Genomic DNA, 23,165 nt, shown 5'->3' on the forward strand with positions numbered 1-23,165 from the left:
GGGCTTTGACCAGGTTCTGTTACCCAGAATCCTTTGCAAACCTCAAAATTTGGCTAAAAAAACACGTTTTCCTCACATTTTGGTGACAGAAAGTTCTTTAATCTGAGAGGAGCCACGAATTTCCTTCCACCCAGCGCTCCCCCAAGTCTCCTGATAAAAATGATACCTCACTTGTGTGGGTAGGCCTAGCGCCCGCGACAGGAAATGCCCCAAAAAGCAACATTGACATATCACAATTTTTGAAAGAAAACAGAGGTGTTTTCTGCAAAGTGACTACCTGTAGATTTTGGCCTCTACCTCAGCCGGCACCTAGGGAAACCTACCAAACCTGTGCATTTTTGAAAATTAGAGACCTAGGGGAATCCAAGATGGGGTGACTTGTGGGGCTCTGACCAGGTTCTGTTACCCAGAATCCTTTGCAAACCTCAAAATTTGGCTAAAAAAAAACACATTTTCATCAAATTTCGGTGACAGAAAGTTCTGGAATCTGAGAGGAGCCACACATTTCCTTCCACCCAGCGTTCCCCCAAGTCTCCTGATAAAAATGATACCTCACTTGTGTGGGTAGGCCTAGCGACCGTGACAGGAAACGCCCCAAAACACAACGTGGACACATCACATTTTTTTAAAGAAAACAGAGGTGTTTTTTGCAAAGTGACTACCTGTAGATTTTGGCCTCTAGCTCAGCCGGCACCTAGGGAAACCTCCCAAACATGTGCATTTTTTAAAACTAGAGACCTAGGGGAATCCAAGATGGGGTGACTTGTGGGGCTCTGACCAGGTTCTGTTACCCAGAATCCTTTGCAAACCTCAAAATTTGGCTAAAAAAAACCACATTTTCATCAAATTTCGGTGACAGAAAGTTCTGGAATCTGAGAGGAGCCACACATTTCCTTCCACCCAGCGTTCCCCCAAGTCTCCTGATAAAAATGATACCTCACTTGTGTGGGTAGGCCTAGCACCCGCGACAGGATATGCCCCAAAACGCAACGTGTACACATCACAATTTTTGAAAGAAAACAGAGGTGTTTTTTGCAAAGTGACTACCTGTAGTTATTGAACTCTAGCTCAGCCGGCACCTAGGGAAACCAACCAAATCAGTGCATTTTGAAAAACTAGAGACCTAGGGGAATCAAAGATGGGGTGACTTGAGGGGCTCTGACCAGGTTCTGTTACCCAGAATCCTTTGCAGACCTCAAACTTTGGCTAAAAAAACATGTTTTCCTCACATTTTGGTGACAGAAAGTTCTGGAATCAGAGAGGAGCCACAAATTTCCTTCCACCCAGCGTTCCCCCAAGTCTCCCGATAAAAATGATACCTCACTTGTGTGGGTAGGCCTAGCGCCCGTGACAGCAAATGCCCAAAAAACGCAACGTGGACACATCACATTTATTGAAAGAAAACAGAGGTGTTTTTTGCAAAGTGACTACCTGTAGATTTTGGCCTCTAGCTCAGCCGGCACCTAGGGAAACCTACCAAACCTGTGCATTTTTGAAAACTAGAGACCTAGGGGAATCCAAGATGGGGTGACTTTTGGGGCTCTGACCAGGTTCTGTTACCCAGAATCCTTTGCAAACCTCAATATTTGGCTAAAACAACACGTTTTCCTCACATTTTGGTGACAGAAAGTTCTGGAATCAGAGAGGAGCCACAAATTTCCTTCCACCCAGCGTTTCTCCAAGTCTCCTGATAAAAATGATACCTCACTTGTGTGGGTAGGCCTGCGACAGGAAGTGCCCCAAAACGCAACGTGGACACATCACAATTTTTGAATGAAAACAGAGGTGTTTTTTGCAAAGTGACTACCTGTAGATTTTGGCTTCTAGCTCAGCCGACACCTAGGGAAACCTCCCAAACCTGTGCATTTTTGAAAACTAGAGACCTAGGGGAATCCAAGATGGGGTGACTTGTGGGGCTCTGACCAGGTTCTGTTACCCAGAATCCTTTGCAAACCTCAACATTTGTCTTAAAAAACATGTTTGCCTCACATTTCGGTGAAAGAAAGTTATTGAATCTGAGAGGAGCCACAAATTTCCTTCCACCCAGCGTTCCCCCAAGTCTCCCGATAAAAATGATACCTCACTTGTGTGGGTAGGCCTAGCGCCCGTGACAGGAAATGCCCCAAAACGCAACGTGGACACATCACATTTATAGAAAGAAAACAGAGGTGTTTTTTGCAAAGTGCCTACCTGTAGATTTTGGCCTCTAGCTCAGCCGGCACCTAGGGAAACCTACCAAACCTGTGCATTTTTGAAAACTAGAGACCTAGGGGAATCCAAGATGGGGTGACTTGTGGGGCTCTGACCAGGTTCTGTTACCCAGAATCCTTTGCAAACCTCAATATTTGGCTAAAACAACACGTTTTCCTCACATTTTGGTGACAGAAAGTTCTGGAATCAGAGAGGAGCCACAAATTTCCTTCCACCCAGCGTTTCTCCAAGTCTCCTGATAAAAATGATTCCTCACTTGTGTGGGTAGGCCTAGCGCCCGCGACAGGAAGTGCCCCAAAACGCAACGTGGACAAATCACAATTTTTGAATGAAAACAGAGGTGTTTTTTGCAAAGTGACTACCTGTAGATTTTGGCCTCTAGCTCAGCCGGCACCTAGGGAAACCTACCAAACCTGTGCATTTTCGAAAACTAGAGACCTAGGGGAATCCAAGATGGGGTGACTTGTGGGGCTCTGACCAGGTTCTGTTACCCAGAATCCTTTGCAAACCTCAAAATTTGGCTAAAAAAACATGTTTTCCTCACATTTCGGTGACAGAAAGTTCTGGAATCTGACAGGAGCCACAAATTCCCTTCCACCCAGCGTTCCCCCAAGTCTCCCGATACAAATGATACCTCACTTGTGTGGGTAGGCCTAGCGACCGCGACAGGAAACGCCCCAAAACACAACGTGGACACATCACATTTTTTGAAAGAAAACAGAGGTGTTTTTTGCAAAGTGACTACCAATAGATTTTGGCCTCTAGCTCAGCCGGCACCTAGGGAAACCTACCAAACCTGTGTATTTCTGAAAACTAGAGACTTAGGGGAATCCAAGATGGGGTGACTTGTGGGGCTTTGACCAGGTTCTGTTACCCAGAATCCTTTGCAAACCTCAAAATTTGGCTAAAAAAACACGTTTTCCTCACATTTTGGTGACAGAAAGTTCTTGAATCTGAGAGGAGCCACGAATTTCCTTCCACCCAGCGCTCCCCCAAGTCTCCTGATAAAAATGATACCTCACTTGTGTGGGTAGGCCTAGCACCCGCGACAGGAAGTGCCCCAAAACGCAACGTGGACAAATCACAATTTTTGAATGAAAACAGAGGTGTTTTTTGCAAAGTGACTACCTGTAGATTTTAGCCTCTAGCTCAGCCGGCACCTAGGGAAACCTACCAAACCTGTGCATTTTTGAAAATTAGAGACCTAGGGGAATCCAAGATGGTGTGACTTGTGGGGCTCTGACCAGATTCTGTTACCCAGAATCCTTTGTAAACCTCAAAATTTGGCTAAAAAAAAACACATTTTCATCAAATTTCGGTGACAGAAAGTTCTGGAATCTGAGAGGAGCCACACATTTCCTTCCACCCAGCGTTCCCCCAAGTCTCCTGATAAAAATGATACCTCACTTGTGTGGGTAGGCCTAGCGACCGTGACAGGAAACGCCCCAAAACACAACGTGGACACATCACATTTTTTTAAAGAAAACAGAGGTGTTTTTTGCAAAGTGACTACCTGTAGATTTTGGCCTCTAGCTCAGCCGGCACCTAGGGAAACCTCCCAAACATGTGCATTTTTTAAAACTAGAGACCTAGGGGAATCCAAGATGGGGTGACTTGTGGGGCTCTGACCAGGTTCTGTTACCCAGAATCCTTTGCAAACCTCAAAATTTGGCTAAAAAAACACGTTTTCCTCACATTTTGGTGACAGAAAGTTCTGGAATCAGAGAGGAGCCACAAATTTCCTTCCACCCAGCGCTCCCCCAAGTCTCCTGATAAAAATGATACCTCACTTGTGTGGGTAGGCCTAGCGCCCGCGACAGGAAATGCCCCAAAACGCAAAGTGTACACATCACAATTTTTGAAAGAAAACAGAGGTGTTTTTTGCAAAGTGACTACCTGTAGTTATTGAACTCTAGCTCAGCCGGCACCTAGGGAAACCTACCAAATCTGTGCATTTTGAAAAACTAGAGACCTAGGGGAATCAAAGATGGGGTGACTTGAGGGACTCTGACCAGGTTCTGTTACCCAGAATCCTTTGCAGACCTCAAAATTTGGCTAAAAAAACACGTTTTCCTCACATTTTGGTGAAAGAAAGTTCTGGAATCAGAGAGGAGCCACAAATTTCCTTCCACCCAGCGTTCCCCAAAGTCTCCCGATAAAAATGATACCTCACTTGTGTGGGTAGGCCTAGCGCCCGTGACAGGAAATGCCCCAAAACGCAACGTGGACACATCACATTTATTGAAAGAAAACAGAGGTGTTTTTTGCAAAGTGCCTACCTGTAGATTTTGGCCTCTAGCTCAGCCGGCACCTAGGGAAACCTACCAAACCTGTGCATTTTTGAAAACTAGAGACCTAGGGGAATCTAAGATGGGGTGGCTTGTGGGGCTCTGACCAGGTTCTGTTACCCAGAATCCTTTGCAAACCTCAAAATTAGGCTAAAAAAACACGTTTTCCTCACATTTTGGTGACAGAAAGTTCTGCAATCAGAGAGGAGCCACAAATTTCCTTCCACCCAGCGTTCCCCCAAGTCTCCCGATAAAAATGATACCTCACTTGTGTGGGTAGGCCTAGCGCCCGTGACAGGAAATGCCCAAAAAACGCAACGTGGACACATCACATTTATTGAAAGAAAACAGAGGTGTTTTTTGCAAAGTGACTACCTGTAGATTTTGGCCTCTAGCTCAGCCGTCACCTAGGGAAACCTACCAAACCTGTGCATTTTTGAAAACTAGAGACCTTGGGGAATCCATGATGGGGTGACTTGTGGGGCTCTGACCAGGTTCTGTTACCCAGATTCCTTTGCAAACCTCAATATTTGGCTAAAACAACACTGTTAGAAATGGGGTCTTTGGTTGACAGTCTGGTTACCCCCTGTTCAAGCAAGGACCCTCACTCTAGTTAGGATAAAAGAGAATCACCCTCAGCTAACCCCTGCTTACCCCCTTGGTAGCTTGGCAGAGCAGTAGGCTTAACCTCAGAGTGCTAGGTGTAAAGTATTTGTACCAACACACACAGCAACTCAATGAAAACACTACAAAATGACACAACACCAGTCTAGAAAAATAGGAAATATTTATCTAGACAAAACAAGACCAAATCGACAAAAATCCAACATACACAAGTCAAGTTATGATTTTTTAAAGGTTTAAAATAAAAAGAGTCTTTAGGTAGTTGTAACACCACACTAGCGCTGCTAGCGTGAAAATGTACCTGGTTTGCGTCAAAAATAACCCCGCACGGGCGGTGTGCGTCGAAAGTAACCCTGCACGGCTGTGTGCGTCGAAAACAACTCGGCACGGCGGTGCGTGTTGAAAAAGCCAGCCACACGACGATCCGAAAGTCCCGCGGCGCAGGGTGCGATCTCTCAGCCTCCGTCAGCGATGCTGCGCGTCGTTTCTCCTGCTCCGGGCGTCGGTTTTTCGGTCGCGTTTCCTGCGGCGTCGTTTCTCAGCTGCGGAACCGGCGTCGCGTCGTTTTCTCAGCCGCGATCGGATTCGCGTCGATCTTTTCTCCGCACGGCGCTCGGTGCGTGTATTTTTGTCCTTAGGCTGCCAGCCTCTCCTTTCAGGGTCCCAGGAACTGGAAGGGCACCACAGAGCAGAGTAGGGGCCTCTCCAGAGACTCCAGGTGCTGGCAGGAAGAAGTCTTTGCTATCCCTGAGACTTCAACAACAGGAGGCAAGCTCTACATCAAGCCCTTGGAGATTTCTTCTTCAAGATGGAAGGCACACAAAGTCCAGTCTTTGCCCTCTTACTCTGGCAGAAGCAGCACTGCAGGAAAGCTCCACAAAGCACAGTCACAGGCAGGGCAGCACTTTTTCCTCAGCTATCAGCTCTTCTCCAGGCAGAGGTTCCTCTTGGTTCCAGAAGTGTTTCTAAAGTTTGTAAGTTTGGGTGCCCTTCTTATACCCATTTTAGTCTTTGAAGTCACCTTTCTTCAAAGGGGACTCACACCTTCTTGTGAAATCCTGCCTTGCCCAGGCAAGGCCTCAGACACACACCAGGGGGCTGGAGACAGCATTGTCAGAGGCAGGCACAGTCCTTTCAGATGAGAGTGACCACTCCACCCCTCCCTCCTAGCAGAGATGGCTAATCAGGAAATGCAGATCACACCCCAGCTCCCTTTGTGTCACTGTCTGGTGTGAGGTGAAAAACAACCCAACTGTCAAACTGACCCAGACAGGGAATCCACAAACCAGGCAGAGTCACAGAATGGTTTAAGCAAGAAAATGCTCACTTTCTAAAAGTGGCATTTCCAAACGCACAATCTTAAAATCAACTTTACTAAAAGATGTATTTTTAAATTGTGAGTTCAGGGATCCCAAACTCCACATGTCCATCTACTCTCTAGGGGAATCTACACTTTAATCATATTTAAAGGTAGCCCCCATATTATCCTATGAGAGAGAGACAGACCTTGCAACAGTGAAAACGAAATTGGCAGTATTTCACTGTCAGGACATATAAACCACATTACTATATGTCCTACCTTATCCATACACTGCACCCTGCCCTTGGGGCTACCTAGGGCCTACCTTAGGGGTGCCTTACATGTAAGGAAAGGGAAGGTTTAGGCCTGGCAAGTGGGTACACTTGCCAAGTCGAATTTACAGTGTAAGAATACACACACAGACACTGCAGTGGCAGGTCTGAGACATGATTACAGAGCTACTTATGTGGGTGGCACAACCAGTGCTGCAGGCCCACTAGTAGCATTTGATTTACAGGCCCTGGCACCTCTAGTGCACCTTACTAGGGACTTACTAGTAAATCAAATATGCCAATCATGGATAAACCACTTACATACAATTTAAACAGGAGAGCATATGCACTTTAGCACTGGTTAGCAGTGGTAAAGTGCTCAGAGTTGAAAAGCCAACAGCAACATGTCAGAAAAAAATAGGAGGCAGGAGGCGAAAAAGACTGGGGATGACCCTGCATAAGCAAAAGTCCAACAAACACGTTTTCCTCACATTTTGGTGACAGAAAGTTCTGGAATCAGAGAGGAGCCACAAATTTCCTTCCACCCAGCGTTTCTCCAAGTCTCCTGATAAAAATGATACCTCACTTGTGTGGGTAGGCCTGCGACAGGAAGTGCCCCAAAACGCAACGTGGACACATCACAATTTTTGAATGAAAACAGAGGTGTTTTTTGCAAAGTGACTACCTGTAGATTTTGGCTTCTAGCTCAGCCGGCACCTAGGGAAACCTACCAAACCTGTGCAATTTTGAAAACTAGAGACCTAGGGGAATCCAAGATGGGGTGACTTGTGGGGCTCTGACCAGGTTCTGTTACCCAGAATCCTTTGCAAACCTCAACATTTGGCTTAAAAAACATGTTTTCCTCACATTTCGGTGACAGAAAGTTATTGAATCTGAGAGGAGCCACAAATTTCCTTCCACCCAGCGTTCCCCCAAGTCTCCCGATAAAAATGATACCTCACTTGTGTGGGTAGGCCTAGCGCCCGTGACAGGAAATGCCCCAAAACGCAACGTGGACACATCACATTTATAGAAAGAAAACAGAGGTGTTTTTTGCAAAGTGCCTACCTGTAGATTTTGGCCTCTAGCTCAGCCGGCACCTAGGGAAACCTACCAAACCTGTGCATTTCTGAAAACTAGAGACCTAGGGGAATCCAAGATGCGGTGACTTGTGGGGCTCTGACCAGGTTCTGTTACCCAGAATCCTTTGCAAACCTCAATATTTGGCTAAAACAACACGTTTTCCTCACATTTTGGTGACAGAAAGTTCTGGAATCAGAGAGGAGCCACAAATTTCCTTCCACCCAGCGTTTCTCCAAGTCTCCTGATAAAAATGATTCCTCACTTGTGTGGGTAGGCCTAGCGCCCGCGACAGGAAGTGCCCCAAAACGCAACGTGGACAAATCACAATTTTTGAATGAAAACAGAGGTGTTTTTTGCAAAGTGACTACCTGTAGATTTTGGCCTCTAGCTCAGCCGGCACCTAGGGAAACCTACCAAACCTGTGCATTTTTGAAAACTAGAGACCTAGGGGAATCCAAGATGGGGTGACTTGTGGGGCTCTGACCAGGTTCTGTTACCCAGAATCCTTTGCAAACCTCAAAATTTGGCTAAAAAAACATGTTTTCCTCACATTTCGGTGACAGAAAGTTCTGGAATCTGACAGGAGCCACAAATTCCCTTCCACCCAGCGTTCCCCCAAGTCTCCCGATACAAATGATACCTCACTTGTGTGGGTAGGCCTAGCGACCGCGACAGGAAACGCACCAAAACACAACGTGGACACATCACATTTTTTGAAAGAAAACAGAGGTGTTTTTTGCAAAGAGACTACCAATAGATTTTGGCCTCTAGCTCAGCCGGCACCTAGGGAAACCTACCAAACCTGTGTATTTCTGAAAACTAGAGACTTAGGGGAATCCAAGATGGGGTGACTTGTGGGGCTTTGACCAGGTTCTGTTACCCAGAATCCTTTGCAAACCTCAAAATTTGGCTAAAAAAACACGTTTTACTCACATTTTGGTGACAGAAAGTTCTTGAATCTGAGAGGAGCCACGAATTTTCTTCCACCCAGCGCTCCCCCAAGTCTCCTGATAAAAATGATACCTCACTTGTGTGGGTAGGCCTAGCGCCCGCGACAGGAAATGTCCCAAAAAGCAACATTGACATATCACAATTTTTTAAACAAAACAGAGGTGTTTTTTGCAAAGTGACTACCTGTAGATTTTGGCCTCTACCTCAGCCGGCACCTAGGGAAACCTATCAAACCTGTGCATTTTTGAAAATTAGAGACCTAGGGGAATCCAAGATGGTGTGACTTGTGGGGCTCTGACCAGGTTCTGTTACCCAGAATCCTTTGTAAACCTCAAAATTTGGCTAAAAAAAAACACATTTTCATCAAATTTCGGTGACCGAAAGTTCTGGAATCTGAGAGGAGCCACACATTTCCTTCCACGCAGCGTTCCCCCAAGTCTCCTGATAAAAATGATACCTCACTTGTGTGGGTAGGCCTAGCGACCGTGACAGGAAACGCCCCAAAACACAACGTGGACACATCACATTTTTTTAAAGAAAACAGAGGTGTTTTTTGCAAAGTGACTACCTGTAGATTTTGGCCTCTAGCTCAGCCGGCACCTAGGGAAACCTCCCAAACATGTGCATTTTTTAAAACTAGAGACCTAGGGGAATCCAAGATGGGGTGACTTGTGGGGCTCTGACCAGGTTCTGTTACCCAGAATCCTTTGCAAACCTCAAAATTTGGCTAAAAAAACACGTTTTCCTCACATTTTGGTGACAGAAAGTTCTTGAATCTGAGAGGAGCCACGAATTTCCTTCCACCCAGCGCTCCCCCAAGTCTCCTGATAAAAATGATACCTCACTTGTGTGGGTAGGCCTAGCGCCCGCGACAGGAAATGCCCCAAAACGCAACGTGTACACATCACAATTTTTTAAAGAAAACAGAGGTGTTTTTTGCAAAGTGACTACCTGTAGTTATTGAACTCTAGCTCAGCCGGCACCTAGGGAAACCTACCAAATCTGTGCATTTTGAAAAACTAGAGACCTAGGGGAATCAAAGATGGGGTGACTTGAGGGGCTCTGACCAGGTTCTGTTACCCAGAATCCTTTGCAGACCTCAAAATTTGGCTAAAAAAACACGTTTTCCTCACATTTTGGTGAAAGAAAGTTCTGGAATCAGAGAGGAGCCACAAATTTCCTTCCACCCAGCGTTCCCCCAAGTCTCCCGATAAAAATGATACCTCACTTGTGTGGGTAGGCCTAGCGCCCGTGACAGGAAATGCCCCAAAACGCAACGTGGACACATCACATTTATAGAAAGAAAACAGAGGTGTTTTTTGCAAAGTGCCTACCTGTAGATTTTGGCCTCTAGCTCAGCCGGCACCTAGGGAAACCTACCAAACCTGTGCATTTTTGAAAACTAGAGACCTAGGGGAATCCAAGATGGGGTGACTTGTGGGGCGCTGACCAGGTTCTGTTACCCAGAATCCTTTGCAAACCTCAATATTTGGCTAAAACAACACGTTTTCCTCACATTTTGGTGACAGAAAGTTCTGGAATCAGAGAGGAGCCACAAATTTCCTTCCACCCAGCGTTTCTCCAAGTCTCCTGATAAAAATGATTCCTCACTTGTGTGGGTAGGCCTAGCGCCCGCGACAGGAAGTGCCCCAAAACGCAACGTGGACAAATCACAATTTTTGAATGAAAACAGAGGTGTATTTTGCAAAGTGACTACCTGTAGATTTTGGCCTCTAGCTCAGCCGGCACCTAGGGAAACCTACCAAACCTGTGCATTTTTGAAAACTAGAGACCTAGGGGAATCCAAGATGGGGTGACTTGTGGGGCTCTGACCAGGTTCTGTTACCCAGAATCCTTTGCAAACCTCAAAATTTGGCTAAAAAAACATGTTTTCCTCACATTTCGGTGACAGAAAGTTCTGGAATCTGACAGGAGCCACAAATTCCCTTCCACCCAGCGTTCCCCCAAGTCTCCCGATACAAATGATACCTCACTTGTGTGGGTAGGCCTAGCGACCGCGACAGGAAACGCCCCAAAACACAACGTGGACACATCACATTTTTTTAAAGAAAACAGAGGTGTTTTTTGCAAAGTGACTACCAATAGATTTTGGCCTCTAGCTCAGCCGGCACCTAGGGAAACCTACCAAACCTGTGTATTTTTGAAAACTAGAGACTTAGGGGAATCCAAGATGGGATGACTTGTGGGGCTTTGACCAGGTTCTGTTACCCAGAATCCTTTGCAAACCTCAAAATTTGGCTAAAAAAACAAGTTTTCCTCACATTTTGGTGACAGAAAGTTCTTGAATCTGAGAGGAGCCACGAATTTCCTTCCACCCGGCGCTCCCCCAAGTCTCCTGATAAAAATGATACCTCACTTGTGTGGGTAGGCCTAGCGCCCGCGACAGGAAATGTCCCAAAAAGCAACATTGACATATCACAATTTTTTAAACAAAACAGAGGTGTTTTTGGCAAAGTGACTACCTGTAGATTTTGGCCTCTACCTCAGCCGGCACCTAGGGAAACCTACCAAACCTGTGCATTTTTGAAAATTAGAGACCTAGGGGAATCCAAGATGGGGTGACTTGTGGGGCTCTGACCAGGTTCTGTTACCCAGAATCCTTTGCAAACCTCAAAATTTGGCTAAAAAAAAATACATTTTCATCAAATTTCGGTGACAGAAAGTTCTGGAATCTGAGAGGAGCCACACATTTCCTTCCACCCAGCGTTCCCCCAAGTCTCCTGATAAAAATGATACCTCACTTGTGTGGGTAGGCCTAGCGACCGTGACAGGAAACGCCCCAAAACACAACGTGGGCACATCACATTTTTTTAAAGAAAACAGAGGTGTTTTTTGCAAAGTGACTACCTGTAGATTTTGGCCTCTAGCTCAGCCGGCACCTAGGGAAACCTCCCAAACATGTGCATTTTTTAAAACTAGAGACCTAGGGGAATCCAAGATGGGGTGACTTGTGGGGCTCTGACCAGGTTCTGTTACCCAGAATCCTTTGCAAACCTCAAAATTTGGCTACAAAAACACGTTTTCCTCACATTTTGGTGACAGAAAGTTCTGGAATCAGAGAGGAGCCACAAATTTCCTTCCACCAAGCGCTCCCCCAAGTCTCCTGATAAAATTGATACCTCACTTGTGTGGGTAGGCCTAGCGCCCGCGACAGGAAATGCCCCAAAACGCAACGTGTACACATCACAATTTTTGAAAGAAAACAGAGGTGTTTTTTGCAAAGTGACTACCTGTAGTTATTGAACTCTAGCTCAGCCGGCACCTAGGGAAACCTACCAAATCTGTGCATTTTGAAAAACTAGAGACCTAGGGGAATCAAAGATGGGGTAACTTGAGGGGCTCTGACCAGGTTCTGTTACCCAGAATCCTTTGCAGACCTCAAACTTTGGCTAAAAAAACATGTTTTCCTCACATTTTGGTGAAAGAAAGTTCTGGAATCAGAGAGGAGCCACAAATTACCTTCCACCCAGCGTTCCCCCAAGTCTCCCAATAAAAATGATACCTCACTTGTGTGGGTAGGCCTAGCGCCCGCGACAGGAAATGCCCCAAAACGCAACGCGGACACATCACATTTTTTCAAAGAAAACAGAGGTGTTTTTTGCAAAGTGCCTACCTGTAGATTTTGGCCTCTAGCTCAGCCGGCACCTTTGGAAACCTACCAAACCTGTGCATTTTTGAAAACTAGAGACCTAGGGGAATCCAAGATGGGGTGACTTGTGGGGCTCTGACCAGGTTCTGTTACCCAGAATCCTTTGCAAACCTCAAAATTTGGCTAAAAAAAAACGTTTTCCTCAAATTTTGGTGACAGAAAGTTCTGAAATCAGAGAGGAGCCACAAATTTCCAAACACCCAGCTTTCCCCCAAGTCTCCCGATAAAAATGATACCTCACTTGTGTGGGTAGGCCTAGCGCCCGCAACAGGAATTGCCCCAAAACGCAACGTGGACCCATCCCATTTTTTTTTAGAGAAAACAGAGGTGTTTGTTGCAAAGTGCCTACCTGTAGATTTTGGCCTCTAGCTCAGCCGGCACCTAGGGAAACCTACCAAACCTGTGCATTTTTGAAAACTAGAGACCTAGGGGAATCCAAGATAAGGTGACTTTTGGGGCTCTGACCAGGTTCTGTTACCCAGAATCCTTTGCAAACCTCAAAATTTGGCTAAAAAAACACGTTTTCCTCACATTTTGGTGACAGAAAGTTCTGGAATCAGAGAGGAGCCACAAATTTCCTTCCACCCAGCGTTTCTCCAAGTCTCCTGATAAAAATGATACCTCACTTGTGTGGGTCGGCCTAGCGCCCGCAACAGGAAATGCCCCAAACTGCAACGTGGACACATCACAATTTTTGAATGAAAACAGAGGTGTTTTTTGCAAAGTGACTACCTGCAGATTTTGGCCTCTAGCTCAGCCGGCACCTTTGGAAACCTACCAAACCTGTGCATTTTTGAAAACTAGAGACCTAGGGAAATCCAAGATGGGGTGACTTGTGGGGCTCTGACCAGGTTCTGTTACCCAGAATCCTTTGCAAACCTCACAATTTGGCTAAAAAAACATGTTTTCCTCACATTTCGGTGACAGAAAGTTCTGGAAGCTGAGAGGAGCCACAAATTTCCTTCCACCCAGTGTTCCCCCAAGTCTCCCGATAAAAATGATACCTCACTTGTGTGGGTAGGCCTAGCGCCCGTGACAGGAAATGCCCCAAAACGCAACGTGGACACATCACATTTTTAGAAAGAAAACAGAGGTGTTTTTTGCAAAGTGCCTACCTGTAGATTTTGAGCTCTAGCTCAGCCGGCACCTAGGGAAACCTACCAAACCTGTGCATTTTTTAAAACTAGAGACCTAGGGGAATCTAAGATGGGGAGGCTTGTGGGGCTCTGGCCAGGTTCTGTTACCCAGAATCCTTTGCAAACCTCAAAATTTGGCTAAAAAAACACATTTTCCTCACATTTTGGTAACAGAAAGTTCTGGAATCAGAGAGGAGCCACAAATTTCCTTCCACCCAGCGTTCCCCCAAGTCTCCCGATAAGAATGATACCTCACTTGTGTGGGTAGGCCTAGCGCCCGTGACAGGAAATGCCCCAAAATGCAACGTGGACACATCACATTTTTTGAAAGAAAACAAAGGTGTTTTTTGCAAAGTGCCTACCTGTAGATTTTGGCCTCTAGCTCAGCCGGCACCTAGGGAAACCTACCAAACCTGTGCATTTTTGAAAACTAGAGACCTAGGGGAATCCAAGATAGGGTGACTTGTGGGGCTCTGACCAGGTTCTGTTACCCAGAATCCTTTGCAAACCTCAAAATTTGGCTAAAAAAACATGTTTTCCTCACATTTTGGTGACAGAAAGTTCTGGAATCAGAGAGGAGCCACAAATTTCCTTCCACCCAGCGCTCCCCAAGTCTCCTGATAAAAATGATACCTCACTTGTGTGGGTAGGCCTAGCGCACGCGACAGGAAATGCCCCAAAACGCAACGTGGACACATCACAATTTTTGAAAGAAAACAGAGGTGTTTTTTGCAAAGTGACTACCTGTAGTTATTGGCCTCTAGCTCAGCCGGCACCTAGGGAAACCTACCAAACCTGTGCATTTTGAAAAACTAGAGCTCAGCCGGCACCTAGGGAAACCTACCAAACCTGTGCATGTTTTCCTCACATTTTGGTGACAGAAAGTTCTGGAATCAGAGAGGAGCCACAAATTTCCTTCCACCCAGCGCTCCCCCAAGTCTCCCGATAAAAATGATACCTCACTTGTGTGGGTAGGCCTAGCGCCCTGACAGGAAAAGCCCCAAAATGCAACGTGGACACATCACATTTATTGAAAGAAAACAGAGGTGTTTTTTGCAAAGTGACTACCTGTAGATTTTGGCCTCTAGCTCAGCCGGCACCTAGGGAAACCTACCAAACCTGTGAATTTTTGAAAACTAGAGACCTAGGGGAATCCAAGATGGGATGACTTGTGGGGCTCTGACCAGGTTCTTTTACCGAGAATCCTTTGCAAACCTCACAATTTGGCTAACAAAGCATGTTTTCCTCACATTTCGGTGACAGAAAGTTCTTGAATCTGAGAGGAGCCACATATTTCCTTCCACCCAGCGTTCCCCCAAGTCTCCTGATAAAAATGATACCTCACTTGTGTGGGTAGGCCTAGTGCCCGCGACAGGAAATGCCCCAAAACGCAACACTGACACATCACATTTTTTGAAAGAAAACAGAGGTGTTTTTTGCAAAGTGACTACCAATAGATTTTGGCCTCTAGCTCAGCCGGCACCTAGGGAAACCTACCAAACCTGTGCATTTTAAAAAACTAGAGACCTAGGGGAATCCAACATGGGGTGACTTGTGGGGCTCTAACCAGGTTCTCTTACCCAGAATCCTTTGTAAACCTCACAATTTGGCTAACAAAGCATGTTTTCCTCACATTTTGGTGACAGAAAGTTCTTGAATCTGAGAGGAGCCACATATTTCCTTCCACCCAGTGTTCCCCCAAGTCTCCTGATAAAAATGATACCTCACTTGTGTGGGTAGGCCTAGTGCCCGCGACAGGAAATGCCCCAAAACGCAACGTTGACACATCACATTTTTTAAAAGAAAACAGAGGTGTTTTTTGCAAAGTGACTACTTGTAGATTTTGGCCTCTAGATCAGCCGGCACCTAGGGAAACCTACCAAACCTGTGCATTTTTGAAAACTAGAGACCTAGGGGAATCCAAGATGGGGTGACTTGTGGGGCTCTGACCAGGTTCTGTTACCCAGAATCCTTTGCAAACCTCAAAATTTGGCTAAAAAAACATGTTTTCCTCACATTTTGGTGACAGAAAGTTCTTGAATCAGAGAGGAGCCACAAATTTCCTTCCACCCAGCGCTCCCCCAAGTCTCCTGATAAAAATGATACCTCACTTGTGTGGGTAGGCCTAGCGCCCGCGACAGGAAATGCCCCAAAACGCAACGTGGACACATCACAATTTTTGAAAGAAAACAGAGGTGTTTTTTTGCAAAGTGACTACCTGTAGATTTTGGCCTCTAGCTCAGCCGGCACCCAGGGAAACCTACCAAACCTGTGCATTTTTGAAAATTAGAGACCTAGGGGAATCCAAGATGGGGTGACTTGTGGGGCTCTGACCAAGTTCTGTTACCCAGAATCCTTTGCAAACCTCAAAATTTGGCTAAAAATAAAACATTTTCCTCAAATTTCGGTGACAGAAAGTTCTTGAATCAGAGAGGAGCCACAAATTTCCTACCACCCAGCGCTCCCCCAAGTCTCCCGATAAAAATGATACCTCACTTGTGTGGATAGACCTAGCGCCCGCAACAGGAAATGCCCCAAAACACAACGTGGACACATCACATTTTTTTAAAGAAAACAAAGGTGTTTTTTGCAAAGTGCCTACCTGTAGATTTTGGCCTCTAGCTCAGCCGGCACCTAGGGAAACCTACCAAACCTGTGCATTTTTTAAAACTAGAGACCTAGGGGAATCCAAGATAGGGTGACTTGTGGGGCTCTGACCAGGTTCTGTTACCCAGAATCCTTTGCAAACCTCAAAATTTGGCTAAAAAAACATGTTTTCCTCACATTTTGGTGACAGAAAGTTCTGGATTCAGAGAGGAGCCACAAATTTCCTTCCACCCAGCGCTCCCCCAAGTCTCCTGATAAAAATGATACCTCACTTGTGTGGGTAGGCCTAGCGCACGCGACAGGAAATGCCCCAAAACGCAACGTGGACACATCACAATTTTTGAAAGAAAACAGAGGTGTTTTTTTGCAAAGTGACTACCTGTAGATTTTGGCCTCTAGCTCAGCCGGCACCCAGGGAAACCTACCAAACCTGTGCATTTTTGAAAATTAGAGACCTAGGGGAATCCAAGATGGGGTGACTTGTGGGGCTCTGACCAAGTTCTGTTACCCAGAATCCTTTGCAAACCTCAAAATTTGGCTAAAAATAAAAAAATTTCCTCAAATTTCGGTGACAGAAAGTTCTTGAATCAGAGAGGAGCCACAAATTTCCTACCACCCAGCGCTCCCCCAAGTCTCCCGATAAAAATGATACCTCACTTGTGTGGATAGACCTAGCGCCCGCAACAGGAAATGCCCCAAAACACAACGTGGACACATCACATTTTTTGAAAGAAAACAAAGGTGTTTTTTGCAAAGTGCCTACCTGTAGATTTTGGCCTCTAGCTCAGCCGGCACCTAGGGAAACCTACCAAACCTGTGCCTTTTTGAAAACTAGAGACCTAGGGGAATCCAAGATAGGGTGACTTGTGGGGCTCTGACCAGGTTCTGTTACCCAGAATCCTTTGCAAACCTCAAAATTTGGCTAAAAAAACATGTTTTCCTCACATTTTGGTGACAGAAAGTTCTAGAATCAGAGAGGAGCCACAAATTTCCTTCCACCCAGCGCTCCCCCAAGTCTCCTGATAAAAATGATACCTCACTTGTGTGGGTAGGCCTAGCGCACGCGACAGGAAATGCCCCAAAACGCAACGTGGACACATCACAATTTTTGAAAGAAAACAGAGGTGTTTTTTGCAAAGTGACTACCTGTAGTTATTGGCCTCTAGCTCAGCCGGCACCTAGGGAAACCTACCAAACTTGTGCATTTTGAAAAACTAGAGACCTAGGGGAATCAAAGATGGGGTGACTTGTGTGGCTCTGACCAGGTTCTGTTACCCAGAATCCTTTGCAAACCTCAAAATTTGGCTAAAAAAACACGTTTTCCTCACATTTTGGTGACAGAAAGTTCTGGAATCAGAGAGGAGCCACAAATTTCCTTCCACCCAGCGCTCCCCCAAGTCTCCTGATAAAAATGATACCTCACTTGTGTGGGTAGGCCTAGCGCACGTGACAGGAAATGCCCCAAAACGCAACGTGGACACATCACAATTTTTGAAAGAAAACAGAGGTGTTTTTTGCAAAGTGACTACCTGTAGTTATTGGCCTCTAGCTCAGCCGGCACCTCGGGAAACCTCAAACCTGTGCATTTTGAAAAACTAGAGACCTAGGGGAATCAAAGATGGGGTGACTTGTGGGGCTCTGACCAGGTTCTGTTACCCAGAATCCATTGCAGACCTCAAACTTTGGCTAAAAAAACATGTTTTTCTCACATTTTGGTGACAGAAAGTTCTGGAATCAGAGAGGAGCCACAAATTTCCTTCCACCCAGCGTTCCCCCAAGTCTCCCAATAAAAATGATACCTCACTTGTGTGGGTAGGCCTAGCACCCGCGACAGGAAATGCCCCAAAACGCAACGCGGACAAATCACATTTTTTCAAAGAAAACAGAGGTGTTTTTTGCAAAGTGACTACTTGTAGATTTTGGCCTCTAGATCAGCCGGCACCTAGGGAAACCTACCAAACCTGTGCATTTGTGAAAACTAGAGACCTAGGGGAATCCAAGATGGGGTGACTTGTGGGGCTCTGACCAGGTTCTGTTACCCAGAATCCTTTGCAAACCTCAAAATTTGGCTAAAAAAACACGTTTTCCTCACATTTTGGTGACAGAAAGTTCTTGAATCAGAGAGGAGCCACAAATTTCCTTCCACCCAGCGCTCCCCCAAGTTTCCTGATAAAAATGATACCTCACTTGTGTGGGTAGGCCTAGCGCCCGTGACAGGAAATGCCCCAAAACGCAACGTGGACACATCACAATTTTTTAAAGAAAACAGAGGTGTTTTTTGCAAAGTGACTACCTGTAGATTTTGGCCTCTAGCTCAGCCGGCACCTAGGGAAACCTACCAAACCTGTGCATTTTTGAAAATTAGAGACCTAGGGGAATCCAAGATGGAGTGACTTGTGGGGCTCTGACCAGGTTCTTTTACCCAGAATCCTTTGCAAACCTCAAAATTTGGCTAAAAAAAACACATTTTCCTCACATTTCGGTGACAGAAAGTTCTGGAATCTGAGAGGAGCCACAAATTTCCTTCCACCCAGCGCTCCCCCAAGTCTCCCGATAAAAATGATACCTCACTTGTGTGGGTAGACCTAGCGCCCGCAACAGGAAATGCCCCAAAACACAACGTGGACACATCACATTTTTTGAAAGAAAACAAAGGTGTTTTTTGCAAAGTGCCTACTTGTAGATTTTGGCCTCTAGCTCAGCCGGCACCTAGGGAAACCTACCAAACCTGTGCATTTTTGAAAACTAGAGACCTGGGGGAATCCAAGATGGGGTGACTTGTGGGGCTCTGACCAGGTTCTGTTACCCAGAATCCTTTCAAACCTCACAATATGGCTAAAAAAACATGTTTTCCTCACATTTCGGTGACAGAAAGTTCTGGAATCTGAGAGGAGCCACACATTTCCTTCCACCCAGCGTTCCCGCAAGTCTCCTGATAAAAATGATACCTCACTTGTGTGGGTAGGCCTAGCGACCGCGACAGGAAACGCCCCAAAACACAACGTGGACACATCACATTTTTTTAAAGAAAACAGAGGTGTTTTTTGCAAAGTGACTACCTGTAGATTTTGGCCTCTAGCTCAGCCGGCACCTAGGGAAACCTCCCAAACATGTGCATTTTTTAAAACTAGAGACCTAGGGGAATCCAAGATGGGGTGACTTGTGGGGCTCTGACCAGGTTCTGTTACCCAGAATCCTTTGCAGACCTCAAACTTTGGCTAAAAAAACATGTTTTCCTCACATTTTGGTGACAGAAAGTTCTGGAATCAGAGAGGAGCCACAAATTTCCTTCCACCCAGCGTTCCCCCAAGTCTCCCAATAAAAATGATACCTCACTTGTGTGGGTAGGCCTAGCGCCCGTGACAGGAAATGCCCCAAAACGCAACATGGACACATCAGAAGTTTTGAAAGAAAACAGAGGTGTTTTTTGCAAAGTGACTACCTGTAGTTATTGGCCTCTAGCTCAGCCGGCACCTAGGGAAACCTACCAAACCTGTGCATTTTGAAAAACTAGAGACCTAGGGGAATCAAAGATGGGGTGACTTGTGTGGCTCTGACCAGGTTCTGTTACCCAGAATCCTTTGCAAACCTCAAAATTTGGCTAAAAAAACACGTTTTCCTCACATTTTGGTGACAGAAAGTTCTGGAATCAGAGACGAGCCACAAATTTCCTTCCACCCAGCGCTCCCCCAAGTCTCCTGATAAAAATGATACCTCACTTGTGTGGGTAGGCCTAGCGACCGCGACAGGAAACGCCCCAAAACACAACGTGGACACATCACATTTTTTTAAAGAAAAGAGAGGTGTTTTTTGCAAAGTGACTACCTGTAGATTTTGGCCTCTAGCTCAGCCGGCACCTAGGGAAACCTACCAAACCTGTGTATTTTTGAAAACTAGAGACCTAGGGGAATCAAAGATGGGGTGACTTGTGAGGCTCTGACCAGGTTCTGTTACCCAGAATCCTTTGCAGACCTCAAACTTTGGCTAAAAAAACATGTTTTCCTCACATTTTGGTGACAGAAAGTTCTGGAATCAGAGAGGAGCCACAAATTTCCTTCCACCCAGCGTTCCCCCAAGTCTCCCAATAAAAATGATACCTCACTTGTGTGGGTAGGCCTAGCGACCGCGACAGGAAACGCCCCAAAACACAACGTGGACACATCACATTTTTTTAAAGAAAACAGAGGTGTTTTTTGCAAAATGACTACCTGTAGATTTGGGCCTCTAGCTCAGCCGGCACCTAGGGAAACCTACCAAACCTGTGCATTTTGAAAAACTAGAGACCTAGGGGAATCAAAGATGGGGTGTCTTGTGGGGCTCTGACCAGGTTCTGTTACCCAGAATCCTTTTCAGACCTCAAACTTTGGCTAAAAAAACATGTTTTCCTCACATTTTGGTGACAGAAAGTTCTGGAATCAGAGAGGAGCCACAAATTTCCTTCCACCCAGCGTTCCCCCAAGTCTCCCAATAAAAATGATACCTCACTTGTGTGGGTAGGCCTAGCGCCCGCAACAGGAAATGCCCCAAAACGCAACTTGGACACATCACAATTTTTGAAAGAAAACAGAGGTGTTTTTTTGCAAAGTGACTACCTGTAGATTTTGGCCTCTAGCTCAGCCGGCACCTAGGGAAACCTACCAAACCTGTGCATTTTGAAAAACTAGAGACCTAGGGGAATCAAAGATGGGGTGACTTGTGGGGCTCTGACCAGGTTCTGTTACCCAGAATCCTTTGCAAACCTCAAAATATGGCTAAAAAAACACGTTTTCCTCACATTTTGGTGACAGAAAGTTCTGGAATCAGAGAGGAGCCACAAATTTCCTTCCACCCAGCGTTCCCCCAAGTCTCCTGATAAAAATGATACCTCACTTGTGTGGGTAGGCCTAGCGCCCACGACAGGAAATGCCCCAAAACGCAACGTGGACACATCACATTTTTTGAATGAAAAGAGAGGTGTTTTTTGCAAAGTGACTACCTGTAGATTTTGGCCTCTAGCTCAGCCGGCACCTGGGGAAACCTACCAAACCTGTGTATTTTTGAAAACTAGAGACCTAGGGGAATCCAAGATGGGGTGACTTGTGGGGCTCTGACCAGGTTCTGTTACCCAGAATCCTTTGCAAACCTCAAAATTTGGCTAAAAAAACAAATTTTCCTCATATTTTGGTGACAGAAAGTTCTGGAATCAGAGAGGAGCCACAAATTTCCTTCCACCCAGCGCTCCCCCAAGTCTCCCGATAAAAATGATACCTCACTTGTGTGGGTAGGCCTAGCGCCCGCGACAGGAAATGCCCCAAAACGCAACGTGGCCACATCACATTTTTTGAAAGAAAACAGAGGTGTTTTTTGCAAAGTGACTACCTGTAGTTATTGGCCTCTAGCTCAGCCGGCACCTAGGGAAACCTACCAAACCTGTGCATTTTGAAAAACTAGAGACCTAGGGGAATCAAAGATGGGGTGACTTGTGTGGCTCTGACCAGGTTCTGTTACCCAGAATCCTTTGCAAACCTCAAAATTTGGCTAAAAAAACACGTTTTCCTCACATTTTGGTGACAGAAAGTTCTGGAATCAGAGACGAGCCACAAATTTCCTTCCACCCAGCGCTCCCCCAAGTCTCCTGATAAAAATGATACCTCACTTGTGTGGGTAGGCCTAGCGACCGCGACAGGAAACACCCCAAAACACAACGTGGACACATCACAATTTTTGAAAGAAAACAGAGGTGTTTTTTGCAAACTGACTACCTGTAGTTATTGGCATCTAGCTCAGCCGGCACCTAGGGAAACCTACCAAACCTGTGCATTTTGAAAAACTAGAGACCTAGAGGAATCAAAGATGGGGTGACTTGTGGGGCTCTGACCAGGTTCTGTTACCCAGAATCCTTTGTAGACCTCAAACTTTGGCTAAAAAAACATGTTTTCCTCACATTTTGGTGACAGAAAGTTCTGGAATCAGAGAGGAGCCACAAATTTCCTTCCACCCAGCGCTCCCCCAAGTCTCCCGATAAAAATGATACCTCACTTGTGTGGGTAGGCCTAGCGCCCGCGACAGGAAATGCCCCAAAACGCAACGTGGCCACATCACATTTTTTGAAAGAAAACAGAGGTATTTTTTGCAAAGTGACTACCTGTAGTTATTGGCCTGTAGCTCAGCCGGCACCTAGGGAAACCTACCAAACCTGTGCCTTTTTGAAAAACTAGAGACCTAGGGGAATCAAAGATGGGGTGACTTGTGAGGCTCTGACCAGGTTCTGTTACCCAGAATCCTTTGCAGACCTCAAACTTTGGCTAAAAAAACATGTTTTCCTCACATTTTGGTGACAGAAAGTTCTGGAATCAGAGAGGAGCCACAAATTTCCTTCCACCCAGAGTTCCCCCAAGTCTCCCAATAAAAATGATACCTCACTTGTGTGGGTAGGCCTAGCGCCCGCGACAGGAAATGCCCCAAAACGCAACGTGGACACATCACAATTTTTGAAAGAAAACAGAGGTGTTTTTTGCAAAGTGACTACCTGTAGTTATTGGCCTCTAGCTCAGCCGGCACCTAGGGAAACCTACCAAACCTGTGCATTTTGAAAAACTAGAGACCTAGGGGAATCAAAGATGGGGTGACTTGTGTGGCTCTGACCAGGTTCTGTTACCCAGAATCCTTTGCAAACCTCAAAATTTGGCTAAAAAAACACGTTTTCCTCACATTTTGGTGACAGAAAGTTCTGGAATCAGAGACGAGCCACAAATTTCCTTCCACCCAGCGCTCCCCCAAGTCTCCTGATAAAAATGATACCTCACTTGTGTGGGTAGGCCTAGCGACCGCGACAGGAAACGCCCCAAAACACAACGTGGACACATCACAATTTTTGAAAGAAAACAGAGGTGTTTTTTGCAAACTGACTACCTGTAGTTATTGGCCTCTAGCTCAGCCGGCACCTAGGGAAACCTACCAAACCTGTGCATTTTGAAAAACTAGAGACCTAGGGGAATCAAAGATGGGGTGACTTGTGGGGCTCTGACCAGGTTCTGTTACCCA

This window comes from Pleurodeles waltl, chromosome 11 (assembly GCF_031143425.1).
Source record: "Pleurodeles waltl isolate 20211129_DDA chromosome 11, aPleWal1.hap1.20221129, whole genome shotgun sequence".
NCBI lineage: Eukaryota > Metazoa > Chordata > Amphibia > Caudata > Salamandridae > Pleurodeles > Pleurodeles waltl.